Source organism: Schistocerca americana, chromosome 4 (genome assembly GCF_021461395.2).
Source record: "Schistocerca americana isolate TAMUIC-IGC-003095 chromosome 4, iqSchAmer2.1, whole genome shotgun sequence".
Lineage (NCBI taxonomy): Eukaryota > Metazoa > Arthropoda > Insecta > Orthoptera > Acrididae > Schistocerca > Schistocerca americana.
Window position 1 is genome coordinate 136,124,621 of NC_060122.1, and position 16,486 is coordinate 136,141,106.

Below are 16,486 nucleotides of genomic sequence, written 5' to 3' on the forward strand. Positions count from 1 at the left end.
TGCATGTGTTCCCTGAACTAAATGCAAGCGGTGATTCACCGTACATGTTAACTACTGAAACTGTATATCCAAAAAGAGGTCGTCAATAGGACTATGTCGTCAGTTTCTTCTCTGTATATCCCCCATGCTACACAGATAGCCTGTGGTGTCACCACCAGGTGGTAGCTTTTAAATCGGCCGCGGTTCGTTAGTATACGTCTGACCCGCGTGTCGCCGCTATCAGTGATTGCAGACCGAGCGCCGCCACATGGCAGGTCTAGTCTAGAGAGACTCCCTAGCACTCGCCCCAGTTGTACAGCCGACTTTGCTAGCGATGGTTCACTGCCTACATACGCTCTCATTTGCAGAGACGATAGTTTAGCATAGCCTTCAGCTACGTCATTTGCTACGACCTAGCAAGGCGACATATTCAGTAATTAGAATGAATTCTGAACAGACAATATTGTGAATCATGTACCGTCAAGAGCGACGTTCATTATTAATGGATTAAAGTTATCAAACTAATTACGTCCGTTTTCTGAATTCTAATTCCTTGTGATGTTCCAGACCTCACGTCAGTACAGTCCTTCCCTCCTCACGCCAGCCTGCGTGAGCTAAAACGCGTGCATTTCGGCCTCCATTAGTAACACGGTGTTGGCTCTTCTGCCAACACAACATAGCCCCACTCATGCCATGAATACTGCTCTTTAGTACAAACACGTTGAATGTTTTCCACTTCTATAACTACTCCAAAGTCACTGTCAGGCACTAGACCTATATTCATGCTATTAGAACCACTAGAAGTCACAATGTATCTGTTGGTGGATAATAGAACTATTGTGGGACATAGCTGAGACTTGACGACTTGAGGAAGCTCCAATAGTGGTGCAGAATAGTTGAACGGCTGCAAGTCCGATAAATCAGGCAGGTCGTCTGCAAAGTGGTACTGCTGTGTTAGACGGATGATGGTATACTGAACCGTTGAGTATCTTAATCCACTACTTTCACTGGGATGGGCTAGCTGCTCGAATAAAGGAATAACGAAACGTAAGTGAACCATGGACCTTGCCGTTGGTGGGGAGGCTTGCGTGCCTCAACGATTCGGATAGCCGTACCGTAGGTGCAACCACAACGGAGGGGTATCTGTTGAGAGGCCAGACAAACGTGTGGTTCCTGAAGAGGGGCAGCAGCCTTTTCAGTAGTTGCAGGGGCAACAGTCTGGATGATTGACTGATCTGGCCTTGTAACATTAATCAAAACGGCCTTGCTGTTGTGGTACTGCGAACGGCTGAAATCAAGGGGAAACTAGAACCGTAATTTTTCCCGAGGTCATGCAGCTTTACTGTATGGTTAAATGATAATGGCGTCCTCTTGGGTAAAATATTCCGGAGGTAAAATAGTCCTCGAATCAGATCTCCGGGCGGGGACTACTCAAGAGGACGTCGTTATCATTCTACGGATCGGAGCGTGGAATGTCAGATCCCTTAATATGGAAGGTAGGTTAGAAAATTTAAAAAGGGAAATGGATAGGTTAAAGTTAGATATAGTGGGAATTAGTGAAGTTCGGTGGCAGGAGGAACAACACTTCTGGTCAGGTGAATACAGGGTTATAAATACAAAATCAAATAGGGGTAATGCAGGAGTAGGTTTAATAATGAATAAAAAAATAGGAGTGCGGGTAAGCTACCATAAACAGCATAGTGAACGTATTATAGTGGTCAAGATAGACACGAAGCCCATGCATACGACAGTAGTACAAGTTTATATGCCAACTAGCTCTGCAGATGACGAAGAAATTGAAGAAATATATGATGAGATAAAAGAAATTATTCAGGTAGTGAAGGGAGACGAAAATTTAATAGTCATGGGTGACTGGAATTCGACAGTAGGAAAAGGGAGAGAAGGAAACATAGTAGGTGAATATGGATTGGGGCTAAGAAATGAAACAGGAAGCCGTCTGTTAGAATTTTGCACAGAGCACAACTTAATCATAGCTAACACTTTGTTCAAGAATCATAAAAGAAGGTTGCATACATGGAAGAATCCTGGAGACACTAAAAGGTATCAGATAGATTATATAATGGTAAGACAGAGATTTAGAAACCAGATTTTAAATTGTAGGACATTTCCAGGGGCAGATGTGGACTCTGACCACAATCAATTGGTTATGAACTGTAGATTAAAACTGAAGAAGTCGCAAAAAGTTGGGAATTTAAGGAGATGGGACCTGGATAAACTGAAAGAACCAGAGGTTGTACAGAGTTTCAGGTACAGCATAAGGGAACAATTGACAGGAATGGGGGAAAGAAATACAGTAGAAGACGAAAGGGTAGCTCTGAGGGATGAAGTAGTGAAGGCAGCAGAGGATCAAGTAGGTAAAAAGACGAGGGCTAGTAGAAATCATTGGGTAACAGAAGAAATATTGAATTTAATTGATGAAAGGAGAAAATATAAAAATGCAGTAAAAGAAGCAGGCAGAAAGGAATACAAACGTCTCAAAAATGAGATCGACAGGAAGTGCAACATGGCTAAGCAGGCATGGCTAGATGACAAATGTAAGGATGTAGAGGCTTATCTCACTAGGGGTAAGATAGATACAGCCTACAGGAAAATTAAAGAGACCTTTGGAGAAAAGAGAACCACTTGTATGAATATCAAGAGCTTAGATGGAAACCCAGTTCTAAGCAAAGAGGGGAAAGCAGAAAGGTGGATGTATTTGAGGACAATATTATGGAAATGGAAGAGGATGTGGATCATGATGAAATGGGAGATAGCCTATGTCGCACCTTCTATTTGAGCTATATAATACGTAACCTTCATACTAAAGCAGTTATGGTCCCTAGTAAATTGAAAATCTGGATAGGAAGGAATAACCCACAAGTAAAATTATTGACATTACAGGAATGAGTTAGTGGCACATGTAACAGTTAACATTTGAAGGTATGAAATACCAGATTCATTCCTCGTGAGCCAGTTATTTTACTAACCTTCAAAAGCGTAGGTAACATCTGTTTCAAAATACTTTTCATAAAATTTACAAACAGCTAGGTGGCAGATGATGTATTGGAATAGAATTCGTATTTTTTTTTTCTTTTTATACTTTTTTAATAGTTGTTACGAGGTATATGGCTCCCCTTACTTATTGCTCACTCATGGCACCAGGTATCATCGAGATAGACCATTGGTGTCATTTTCCAATCCGTAACGGATGTAGAAATTATTGATCCCAGTGCAACTTCAAACAGAATTTCAATGTACAAAAATGGCTCTGAGCACTATGGGACTTAACTTCTGAGGTCATCAGTCCCCTAGAACTTAGAACTACTTAAACCTAACTAAGCTAAGGACATCACACACATCCATGCCCGAGGTAGGATTCGAACCTGCGACCGCAGCGGTCGCACGGTTCCAGACTGTAGCGCCTAGAACCGCTTGGCCACCCCGGCCGGCAATTATAAGTACAATAAAATGAGATACTGAATTGATATTATTAACAATGTGCACATATCTAAACCAATATGACTGGGAAAAGTTATGTAGGTTCAATATTATAGCCACTGTACACGTAAGGGTGAGAAGGGCGGGTTCATCGATCTCCTAGAAGAGCTGGAGATCTTTAGGCATTGGAAAAATGTTGGCAGCAACCCGATTAATGATCAGGTCATTATGAAAAGTGCCCATATGTGGAAATCTTTTGAGAACTGCTTGCTTGGAAGCAGTGTAAAATGCGACTCAGTTTCTACAGAACAAGTTCTTTTTTTTAATTTATTGTTATTTCATCTCCCCCGCCCGGTATGGGCAGAGGTTGGGCTGCCAGCGGATACAATTTCCCACTCTTCTACCACATGAGAGGAGAATTTTTAAAAAAAGTATATAAAAACTGGAAAAGATGTTTGTCAAAAATAAAAATTTTTAACAATAAAGGACAGATCGTCAGCTACATAAATCAAAATATAAATGGTTGGTTCAGTGATTAATTCAAGCATAGACGCAGATGAATGGAAAGTGAATGTCATGCAAAGGTATAAATGTATATAGACAGTTGCTTAAAGTAAAACGGAAAGACCAATGCACAACTTATTAAAAGAGATTCATGAGTGAAGAGATGAGTGGAAATAGACTGACAGTGTGGTGGGTATCAGGAGAACGTAATATTTAATGGTAGTGCATAGAAGGGGGTTTGTAGGTGGGTATTCGGACAAGTGATGGGGGAAGACTGGAGAGGGATGCAGTCCTGAACCAAGACTTAGGAAATGAGTAGAGAGGATCTGAGGGAAAGCGAGCCGTGACGAGAGGTGGTTGGTATGACTCTAGTAGATCTTATAGGATAGGGTGTATTTCATGGTCAGGCAATTAAAGTTTCGTTTGGAGAGGTTGTGGAGGGTTATGGAAGTGTAGTGTTGGGGCGGTGTGGTGGTAGAGGTGTGGCTGAGTACCACGATCAGTGAACAGCAGGAAACCATGGTGTGGGTAGTATCGACTTTACAGGTAACAGGAAATTTGGAGGTGTTCAAGGTGGAAGAGTAGACTGGGGAATTTGATAAGCTGGTAGAAGTTGCAGGTGAGGAAGGGTAAGCGGACCCAAAAGGCTAGGCAGAGTGCGTGGCGTTTGAGGATCTATAAGGTGTAATGAAAGGAGGGAGGAGCGGAAGTCCATACCACATGGGCATAACAGACGATGATTAGGGCTTTATAGGTGTGGAGGATTGTGGAAGGTGCAGTCCCCATGTTCGACTGGTTAATACTTTTAGTAATTTTAGCCTATTGTGGGCCTTCCGTTGGATGGTTGGTAGATTAGGCTTCCACGATAGTCGACGATTGTTAGTCTGTCGTGTTCAACTGTCTTCCTATTGTCGCAGACGCCGCCGCCGCCGCCACCTCCACCGCAACAGTCGTCTTTTTGCCCCTTTCGTCGCCGACACTGCTATCGCCATCACTGCAGTCTATTTGCCGTCGCCGCCTCTGTCTTCACCACCGCCGCCGCCCCCGCCGCCGCCATCGTCGCCTCCATCTTCATCTTCTGCCATCACACTCCAGACGTCACTGCCGTCATCACCCACTATGCCGTTGACACTCCGCCGCTGGTAGTTATCATTGGCCTTCTGTCCCTGCTCTCTTTGACCCATAATGGACACACCAGTCACCTCTGTCATTTACATCACCCCCCCCCCCTATCTGCCCCTAATATCACCACATGGAATGATCCTCCCAGTCTACCTCCATAAGTCGCTCTCTCCACAGCTTCTTCCCCATCCATAGTCATATCAGCTGCCTACACTGCTCTCCCTGCCATACTTTCCCTGGCTTCACTTTTACTTTTGCGTTTCCTCCACTCACCACTGTCCCTGCAACACCTGCATGAGTTACATCTCTGTATGTCACTGTCTCTGCATCAGACACCATGACACTATACACCAGCAGCCGCACTGACTCCAGTTCATTGGAAGGAGATGCTCCGCGCCATATCTCACTCTCCCTATCCCATAATCACAAAAAAATCTCAGAAATGGCCTCACGTAGCCACCACAGCCAGCACTACCACCAAAAATTTCAAACCAACCCAGACTTAACTGAACATATGGACGCTGCTTCCTCACCCTCACCCTTTCCTCTGGCTATCCACGCCTTCCTCCCATCCTACGCTTTCACTCAATTCCTAAATGCCAAACCCCTCATCGTTGATATCAGAAAGTAAATCACCCACATTCCTATCACACTGGAAAGACTTGGTGCTCATCAGATCATCCAATCCCACTTCCACACCGAACTTCTCCTCGAATTCCACACCCTACAGTAAATCTCCCTGGCTGCCTTTTTCATATTTCACCTGAATACTCAAGCGAGAGACTGATCCACTTCCTTCTCACCTGTCTCAACACCCTCGTATATACTTCGCTACCACTAACCCCTCCAATCCACTTCCTAGCCTCTCATCATGGCACTACAGCACTGCAGCATCTCACATAGCAACATCTACTTCAGAACTCCCAACAAGCCCCTTTTTGTGTACACCGTGTCCCAATACGACATCGATACCTTCATCCTCAATGAAACATTTATTGAACCACACCGCACCATTTGTGCCTCTCCCCACAAGCTCCACTACACTGATAACCCTCTCCCCTTGGCCAGAGGTGGAGTAGCAATTGGCCATCACAGGAACATCGTTCCTCAGCCACAAGCCTTACTCAGCCGTATCACTAACACCCAATCCTTAGCCTCTTCTTCAGAACCCTCAGTGTTACCTGTGTTGCCATCTACATCAAAACTAACAGTTCCCTCCCCTATGATTTCTCTGCCCACATCGATTTCACCTGTTCCACCTATATCATTGCTGAAGACCTCAACATCCATCGTGGATCCCCAACAGATCCCTGATGGTGGCGTCAGTTTATCGAATCTCTGTCCCCATCCACAGCACATTCATCCTGAAAGCAACACCCCCTCAATGTCTTCCTAGCATCTCCCAACCTCCTTGGATGCCTCACTGGAGAAGTCAGCAGTTCAACTGGGAGTCACCACCTACATGTCCTCCTCACCACTCCTACACATCACAGCATCCCCATGCACCCCATCCCAATCTCTGTCCAAAAGTCATACATGACTACTCTTGTGCTGACTAGAATACCTCCCGGGAATCCATAGATATCAAGGTAGGAAGAAATCCCTTAACCTCCTAACAACCCTATGACATCCCCTATGCCACAGCCTTCCTGCAACAGAACTTGACAGATGTTATCTCCACCCATATACCTACTAAAGCCACATATCGTCATTGCCCGACAGGCGGGATAAATCAACGGGCACGGAGGCCGGTGTGAACTCACCAACCACGAGTGCGCTGGTGGATGGGGCAGCTCCCCTAAGAAACCGAATCTCAGATGTAAAACTTGATTTACCAGGCTACCCGTAATAACTACATTGAAAAACACATTCTCATTTAGTAGAATTTACCATAGAAAATCTTAGGGCAGGTCAACCAACAGCCCCACCAAAATGTCTAACAAGTACTTAACTACACTGATTGCCGTAAAAGGGAACTCGGCTTAAATTAGATTAACCCCACTAAAATGTTTGCAAATGCTTGACTAAAATGATTACAGTGAAAAGGCACTCTGATTAAGTTAGACTTCAGCGTATTTTGAAGGAAGAACAACACACAGTTAAGCCCCGAACATGGCTTCCGCTAAACCACTCGAAATACGGTCAATTTAAACAGGCAGTTCTGATTAATGTAACTCCGCTAGCTCTGTAAACAGACCACGCAACTTCCCCACGTATCACAAACAGTTAAGACTAACGTCTCTAGTGAAACAGAGTTGCTCCCACTAACGTAAACTTCAGTTGTTTCGGAGCGAACCCCCCAAACAGCAAACAGAGCAGACCTTCCGGGAAAGAGGAACTAGTCGCAGCGCTACGACTTTAACAAACACGCTGCAGAAGCCACAGGAAGAGTCTCACCGTAATATTTGATGAATCCATAGCGAAGTGGCATTCAGAACCTCCACACGCTCGGCACAGGCAAATTTATAGAGTCGCATCGCCACCACAGCCAACACGTCACTGTCTGCATGAGATGAGGTCTGCTCTCCGAAAAAGCTGTTTACTATCAGCTCCAGGTAGCGAAGGGAGACTGGCCTCGCGCTCTGAAAGTGCTCCTTCCTATTCAGCCCGCAGTTTCCGTCAACCTCTGTGCAGCTCAAAGATCCTTGTGAGGAGGACCACCAAAGATTATGCCCCGCTACCGCGATCTAGCAGTCGACTGATCGATGCGTGCCGGCACGGTTCATTTAAGTGGTTGTCAAGTGTTTTTGATTTTGCTGTCTGTCCATATTTTTATCATTGTTTTTAAACAGTTGATGTGCCGAGTATTATATTATTGATTTTTGTCATATTTCATCACTTTTTCACATAATTTCAAACCCATAGTAGTAACGTCTCCTTGGTTTTTTGTTTTAGCATCCAAGTTAGCGTTAAATTCTACTGGCTGAAGAGTGGGTTATTTGTACAGCTACCAGTCCCCCTCTCCCACTCACATGGGGCGAGTGGGGGATAAAATAACCACAAATAGAAAATAAAATGAGGCAATAATCCACCCCATCAAAATTCTACAAGTACCTCCAAACTCTCGAATGTCATGCACTCTGTTTCGTTTTCCACATCCATTTACCTTCCCCCACCTAGATCCGCTACCATCTCATCAAATTCCCACCCCTCCCCACCCACATGAAACATCTCCACATCTCCTGTACTGTCTGGAAACTAGATTCCAATAACCCTATTGTCTGAGCACCAACCCTGATATGCTGCCGTGCCCCAAAAACACATCTCTCCGTGCCTATACCTATACACAGACCATATCCTATCCCAATTGAACTTCAACCAACTCCCTCTCCCAGACAATGAGATCTTCCATAATTTTTATCCATCCTGCAAATTTTAACTCTTCCCCACTTATCCCACTCCACATCAGGGCTTCTCTCTTCTTTCCCTCTCCATTAATCTCCCACCCCTTTCCTCTTTCAACCTCAGTCTTATACACATAAAACATTACTCCTCAACCTTTGTCTTTTCCCCCTACTGTATTTCCCAATATTCGATTCAGCCCTTACCTCTCATCTAGATAGTTTCCCAACTAACAGGTACCTATCTTTCCACCAACATCCTTCAATCCTATGAAGCACATCTCGTACCCTAGTGCTAGCCCTTCAGATTTTGTTTGTGAAACTGCAATGCTCAGGTGTTTTTATCAGAATAATTTCAACTTCTTGCCATGTGTTTTTAAAAATATATATATTTCCGTCTTTTTTTACTATTCGTCATTGTTTTCTATTGCTGACTATAAAATTTTAATTTGATTGGCTGAATACCAGACAACTGTACCACTGACAGCCTCCCCCCCGCGCGCTCATATTGGACGAGGGGAATGAACTAACAACAAAGAAAAGAATACGCAGTAAATCAGTACAGCAACGTCAACAATTTTACTCTTATTTTATTTTATTTGTACGTAAATTTTAAATTTTATAAGAGACTATAATTGCTATGCTATTATTATATATTATGTATGTATATTTTTTTATGTAGTTCATATAAAGGGCACTACTCACCCTATCGATGTGTTCTCCGCAAAGGCTACCTTCGTTACACAGTAGCCTTTAATGAATTGTGAGAGGAGCCCAAACAGCAGCTGTAGACGCACTAGAGTAATATAACAACTATGAAATGTTGGTAAGTCAATGTACAACCGATGCAGGTTAGGTCATGAGTTGCAATTCTTGTATACTATGCTCTGACTATGTCCTTGTATTTTTAGCATTGATAATGACTAGTTACTAGCCGAAATCTGGATTTGCTCTAACAAAGCTAAAACGGAAATGGCGACTGATTGTTGCTCTTTACCATTTTGAAACCCGGGTGGGTATTTGTATGAGTTGATCGATTCCAAATGTGACCTACTGATGTTATATGCATAGGTTACTAAGTTTTTCTCATTTTGTGAAGTGCATAATTTCACACACCTGAACGTGAAAAGTAAGTTGCCAGTCTTTGGACCACTTTGAAATCTTGTCAAGATCTGACTGAATATTTGCGCAGCTTCTTTCAGACGACACTTCATTATAGATAACTGCATCGTCTGCGAAAATCTGAGCTTACTATTAATATTGTACAAATGTCATTAATACTCAACATAAACAGGAATGGTCCTAGCATGCTTTCCTCTGACACACCCGCCGCTACAACCACACCTGTCGATGACTCTCCATCCACCATTACCTGCTGCATCCTCCCTTCCGAAACGTCCTCAGTCCAGTCACAAATTTCTCTTAATAGCCGTCGTACCCTCTTGATCAGTGGGATTTGGCGTTCTCAATCGACACGGCTCTGTGCAAATCGTAAGATTTCAGGTCAGAAGCTTCCAGCCTCTGCCTCTGTTAATAGTATGCGATTATCGATCCGCTGACCAGGAGTTACTTTTTTCAATGTGAACGATAAAGTAATTCCTGCTCCATCACAGGCCCTGCAGGCAAAACTCGCTTGAAGGGAACGTAGCGAGTCATCTCTTCTCCCTCGTCTCAGGCAGTCACTGTGCCGTATTTCGTCCCAAGCACACAGCAGCGGCTCAGGGTCAAAAAGTGTTACAAACCACCATCTTCGCTCCACACACGGACACCCCCCCCCCCCCCCCCCCCAACACACACACTCAGAAAATGGTTCAAATGGCTCTGGCTCTGAGCACTATGGGACTCAACTTCTGAGGTCATTAGTCCCAAAGAACATAGAACTAGTTAAACCTAACTAACCTAAAGATATCACAAACATCCATGCCCGAGGCAGGATTCGAACCTGCGACTGTAGCGGTCTTGCGGTTCCAGACTGCAGCGCCTTTAACCGCACGGCCACTTCGGCCGGCACACACACACACACACACACACACACACACACACACACACAGAGAGAGATAATCTACTAGACATGAAGTGAATCCATAGTTCTGCGTTGAGGTACCTGTTTTTGTGTCAGGAACAATGCCAAAATGTTTCGCGGAGCCTTTTGGATATTAAGGCTGCAACGTAATCCATCTGCAGGTATATCACTGTCCATCGTAACTGTATGGTAACCTAATGTCTTCTCTAACAATGATAGTTTACAGTGATATCTTTGTGACTCTCTCGCTGAGGTGATGACCATTTTCAATATTAGAAATTTCCTGACACAGCCAGTAGATTCTTTATGTAAGTATCACACCACGCATATTCGTGTTTTTCTTTCTTAGCTCTCTAAATCTCCCATCAACGTATACAAAGATCTAAAAATCAGATCCCAACTCAGGGCTTAGAGGAAGCAAAATCTCTCGTAACATCCCTGAGACTGACAAAATTTGATCTACTTCTTCTTAACCGATACAATGACAATTTGTGGCATTTATTTAAAGTGGTACAAGTTTATTCAAGTTTTTTCAACGCAGACTGCTTCTTCAAACAGCACAGATACAATTGCACGAATTCCACGTTCATATTTTGTGCTATCGATTTATTGCTCATGAAAACTTTACTGTAGAACAGAAATATTCGAGCAAAATAAAATGAACGTCTAGGAAATTTATTGGTTTTTTAATAGGTGACCTAAAAGTTCCCGCCGGCCGGGGTGGCCGAGCGGTTCTGGGCGCTACAGTCTGGATCCGCGCGACAGCTACGGTCGCAGGTTCGAATCCTGCCTCGGGCATGGATGTGTGTGATGTCCTTAAGTTAGTTAGGTTTAAGTAGTTCAAAGTTCTAGGGGACTGATGACCTCAGAAGTTAAGTCCCATAGTGCTCAGAGCCATTTGAACCATTTGAGGGCGTTACTGCAGCATATATGCGACGTAGCGGGACTATGATGCTGGTATATGAGCACTTACATGTAGAAAATTGATTAGTGCAGCATTCGTGTCTTCCCTATATAAGTGTGGTAAATGCAGAAACGGGAACTATGCCGACGTTATTACCAAATGCATCCAAACGGGACAAAGATACTATTATTCTTTTCTTGGCAGCTGTAGTTAAAACGTCGGTAAACATCCATCAGATGGACGAATGAATGTGCAGCAGTATGTTGGTCGAAAATACTGTTGTGGGATGCTGCTGCTTCGTGATAACGCCCCTCTCCGTATTGCAAATGACGTAACCCAGAAGTTACAACTCAGGTGACCAAAGCCCGTCCGGTTAGCAGAGCCGTCTAACGCACGGCCTCTAAAGTGGGAAGGAGCGCCTGGTCCCCGGCACGAATCCACCCGGCGGTCCCGTGAGCCGGCCAGTCTGTGAATGGTTTTTAGGCGGTTTTCCATCTGCCTCGGCGAATGCGGGCTGGTTCTCCTTATTTCGGCCTCAGCTACGCTATATCGGCTAATCCTGCTCAAAAAAGTTCTCCACGACCGCGTACATCACCATTACTCTACCATGCAAACATAGGAGTTACACTCGTCTGGTGTGAGACGTTCCCTCGGAGGGTCCACCGGGGGCCGAACCGCACAATAACCCTGAGTTCGGTGTGGGGCGGCGGAGTGGTGAGGTGGACTGCGGTAGTCGTCGTGGGGTTGTGGACACTGCGGCCGCGGCGGGGACGGAGCCTCTCCGTATTTTCTAGGTCCCCGGCTAACATACAACATACGTACAACGGGTGAGCAAAACTCAAACACCCATCTTACAATGATGATATCTACCCATGTGATTATCAAGCCTTTAGTCCCTTAAAAAAGGGCATGAAGGGTCGAAAATTCCAGTCGGACGAGGGTGTCTAGTAGGTAGTTAGGGTTTTTTCCACGCAGAAGAAAACAGTGTCTTAAGAAACTGTTTTCTTGAACATAGTGCGTCATTGGGATGATTACCTCAATGACCAAGGTGATTTTGCGTGACTGGCGTGCCTATTCTAGACTGTACGTCCTTCAAAGGGAAACTTTTAGACGTTCCTTATAATATTACTTATTCTTCCGCATCAAATGTGTCCGATTGTAATTCGTTACAATTTTTATTGAGAACAAGTAAAACATTAAAGAAAATTTGTTTTAAAAGTGTAGACAAAATTATTTGGGGAAATACTCGATAAATTAAATCCTCAAAGAAACACCAGCAGTTCTCAGAGCAACCACATTGAGCTTGTACGATAGTGAAAAACTTTCAACACGCTGCAGTTCATGGTGCCTCCCTGGAATTCATGGATGTTCCATGCTAATTAAAGTGCCCTGGTGCCTGCATTAAAAATAACACAAAGTATCGAAACAAACTGCGAAGTTACTAACCAGGTTCATATTTTCAAATTTTTGTAGTTTACGAGCGTTAACGAAGGTACTGCAAAGGCAAAAGTCTTACTGAGCCGTGTCGGCTCGTTTTTGTTGCGGTATGTTGATCGTACACTACGTGATCAAAAGTATCCGGACACCTGGATGTAAATGACTAATAAGTTCGTGGCGTTCTGCATCGGTAATGCTGAAATTCAGTATGGTGTTCGCTTACCCTTAGCCTTGATGACAGCTTCCACTCTCGCAGACATACGTTCCATCAGGTGCTGGAAGATTTCTTGGGGGATAGCAACCCATTCTTCACGGCGTGCTGCAATGAGGAGGGGTTTCGATGTCGGTCAGTGAGGCCTGGCACGAAGACATCATTCCAAAACATCGCAAAGGTGTTCTACAGGATTCAGGTCAGGACTCTGTTCAGGTCAGTCCATCACAGGGATGTTATTGTCGTGTAACCACTCCGCCACAGACCGTGAATTATAAACAAGTGGTCGATCGTGTTGAAAGATGCAATCGTCATCCCCGAACGGCTCTTCAACAGTGGACAACAAGAAGGTGCTTTAAACATCAATGTAGGTCTGTGCTGTGATAGTGACGCGCAAAACAACAAGGGGTGCAAGCCCCCTCCACGAAAAACATGACCGCAACATAAGACCACCAATTTTACTTTTGGCATTACACGCGCTGGCCGATGACGTTCATTGGGCATTCGCCATACCCACACACTGACATCGGATCGCCACATTGTATACAGTGATTCGTTACTCCACGCAACGTATTTCCACCAATCTTCCAATATTTACGTTCCTTACATCAAGCGAGGCGTCGTTTGGCATTTACCGGCGTGATGTGTGGCTTATGTGCAGCCGCTCGACCATGAAACCCAAGTTTTCTCACCTCCCGCCTAACTGTCATAGTACTTACAGTGGATCATAATACAGTTTGGAATTCCTGTGTGATGGTCTGGATAGATGTCTGCCTGTTACACATTATGACTCTCTTCAACTGTTGGCGATCTCTGTCGGTCAACAGACAAGGTCCTGCACTCTTTTGTGTTGTACGTGCCCCTTCACGTTTCCACTTCATTATCTTAGGTCTTAGGTCTTAGGTTAGTGGTGTTTAACGTCCATGCCCGCATCTCGTGGTCGTGCGGTAGCGTTCTCGCTTCCCACGCCCGGGTTCCCGGGTTCGATTCCCGGCGGGGTCAGGGATTTTCTCTGCCTCGTGATGGCTGGGTGTTGTGTGCTGTCCTTAGGTTAGTTAGGTTTAAGTAGTTCTAAGTTCTAGGGGACTTATGACCACAGCAGTTGAGTCCCATAGTGCTCAGAGCCATTTGAACCATTTTTGTTTAACGTCCCGTCGACAACTAGGTCATTAGAGACGGAGCGCAAGCTCGGGTTAGGGAAGGATGGGGAAGGAAATCGGCCGTGCCATTTCAAAGGAACCATCCCGGCATTTGCCTGAAACGATTTAGGGAAATCACGGAAAACCTAAATCAGGTTGGCTGGAGATGGGATTGAACCGTCGTCCTCCCGAATGCGAGTCCAGTGTGCTAACCACTGCGCCACCTCGCTCGGTACTTTATTATCACATCGGAAACAGTGGACCTAGTGATGTTTAGGAGTGTGGAAATCTCGCGTACAGATGTATTACACCACTGACCCCCAATCACCTGACCACGTTCGAAGTCCGTAAGTTCTGCGGAGCGCCCCATTCTGCTTTCTCACGATGTCTAATGATTACTGAGGTCGCTGATATGGAGTACCTGGCAGTAGGTGGCAGCACAATGTACCTAATATGAAAAATGAATGTTTTTGGGGGTTTCCGGATACTTTTGATGGCATAGTGTATGTCTGCTTCGTTTTTCCTCTGGTCGCCGGGCGGCTCTCTTGCGTCGCTTCTTCCGGTTTGAACTGGCAGTAACCCCGGGAACGAGGAAGGAAAAAAAAAAAGTCTATTGTCACGCGGCGGTTTTCGGTATATTGACCGATTAGCTCTGAGGGAGCTGTTGCAACGGGAGTGACTTTGATAATGATTAGCTGATTCCGGTGCTCTGAAAGGGTACCTCTCGCCTTTTGTCGGGCCGTCGTCTCATCGAGTTTGGCGGCGTTAGTGGGCTCTGTTATTTCTGCCGTGCCGTATGTCATTCTTCCATGAGTTGTGAATTTGTGCTTTCTGGGAAGTTTGGATTCGCCGTAGTGTGGCCTGTATCACTTATAGAAACTTTTGAAACCGTCTACGTCTTTGTTGTCTTGCTTTTCCGAAAAGTAACGTAGTGACCTAACAGGTGTGACGATTGTGGTGATAGTCATTTACTCTTTGGCTTTAATAATGTTTCTCCTTGCCAAACGATGCCTGTGCAAGCGGTATGAATACGATGGTGGTCGCGGGTGCTGTTATGAACATTTATGATTAATGCGATGTTTCAATTATACACTCCTGGAAATGGAAAAAAGAACACATTGACACCGGTGTGTCAGACCCACCATACTTGCTCCGGACACTGCGAGAGGGCTGTACAAGCAATGATCACACGCACGGCACAGCGGACACACCAGGAACCGCGGTGTTGGCCGTCGAATGGAGCTAGCTGCGCAGCATTTGTGCACCGCCGCCGTCAGTGTCAGCCAGTTTGCCGTGGCATACGGAGCTCCATCGCAGTCTTTAACACTGGTAGCATGCCGCGACAGCGTGGACGTGAACCGTATGTGCAGTTGACGGACTTTGAGCGAGGGCGTATAGTGGGCATGCGGGAGGCCGGGTGGACGTACCGCCGAATTGCTCAACACGTGGAGCGTGAGGTCTCCACAGTACATCGATGTTGTCGCCAGTGGTCGGCGGAAGGTGCACGTGCCCGTCGACCAGGGACCGGACCGCAGCGACGCACGGATGCACGCCAAGACCGTAGGATCCTACGCAGTGCCGTAGGGGACCGCACCGCCACTTCCCAGCAAATTAGGGACACTGTTGCTCCTGGGGTATCGGCGAGGACCATTCGCAACCGTCTCCATGAAGCTGGGCTACGGTCCCGCACACCGTTAGGCCGTCTTCCGCTCACGCCCCAACATCGTGCAGCCCGCCTCCAGTGGTGTCGCGACAGGCGTGAATGGAGGGACGAATGGAGACGTGTCGTCTTCAGCGATGAGAGTCGCTTCTGCCTTGGTGCCAATGATGGTCGTATGCGTGTTTGGCGCCGTGCAGGTGAGCGCCACAATCAGGACTGCATACGACCGAGGCACACAGGGCCAACACCCGGCATCATGGCGTGGGGAGCGATCTCCTACACTGGCCGTACACCACTGGTGATCGTCGAGGGGACACTGAATAGTGCACGGTACATCCAAACCGTCATCGAACCCATCGTTCTACCATTCCTAGACCGGCAAGGGAACTTGCTGTTCCAACAGGACAATGCACGTCCGCATGTATCCCGTGCCACCCAACGTGCTCTAGAAGGTGTAAGTCAACTACCCTGGCCAGCAAGATCTCCGGATCTGTCCCCCATTGAGCATATTTGGGACTGGATGAAGCGTCGTCTCACGCGGTCTGCACGTCCAGCACGAACGCTGGTCCAACTGAGGCGCCAGGTGGAAATGGCATGGCAAGCCGTTCCACAGGACTACATCCAGCATCTCTACGATCGTCTCCATGGGAGAACAGCAGCCTGCATTGCTGCGAAAGGTGGATATACACTGTACTAGTGCCGACATTGTGCATGCGCTGTTGCCTGTG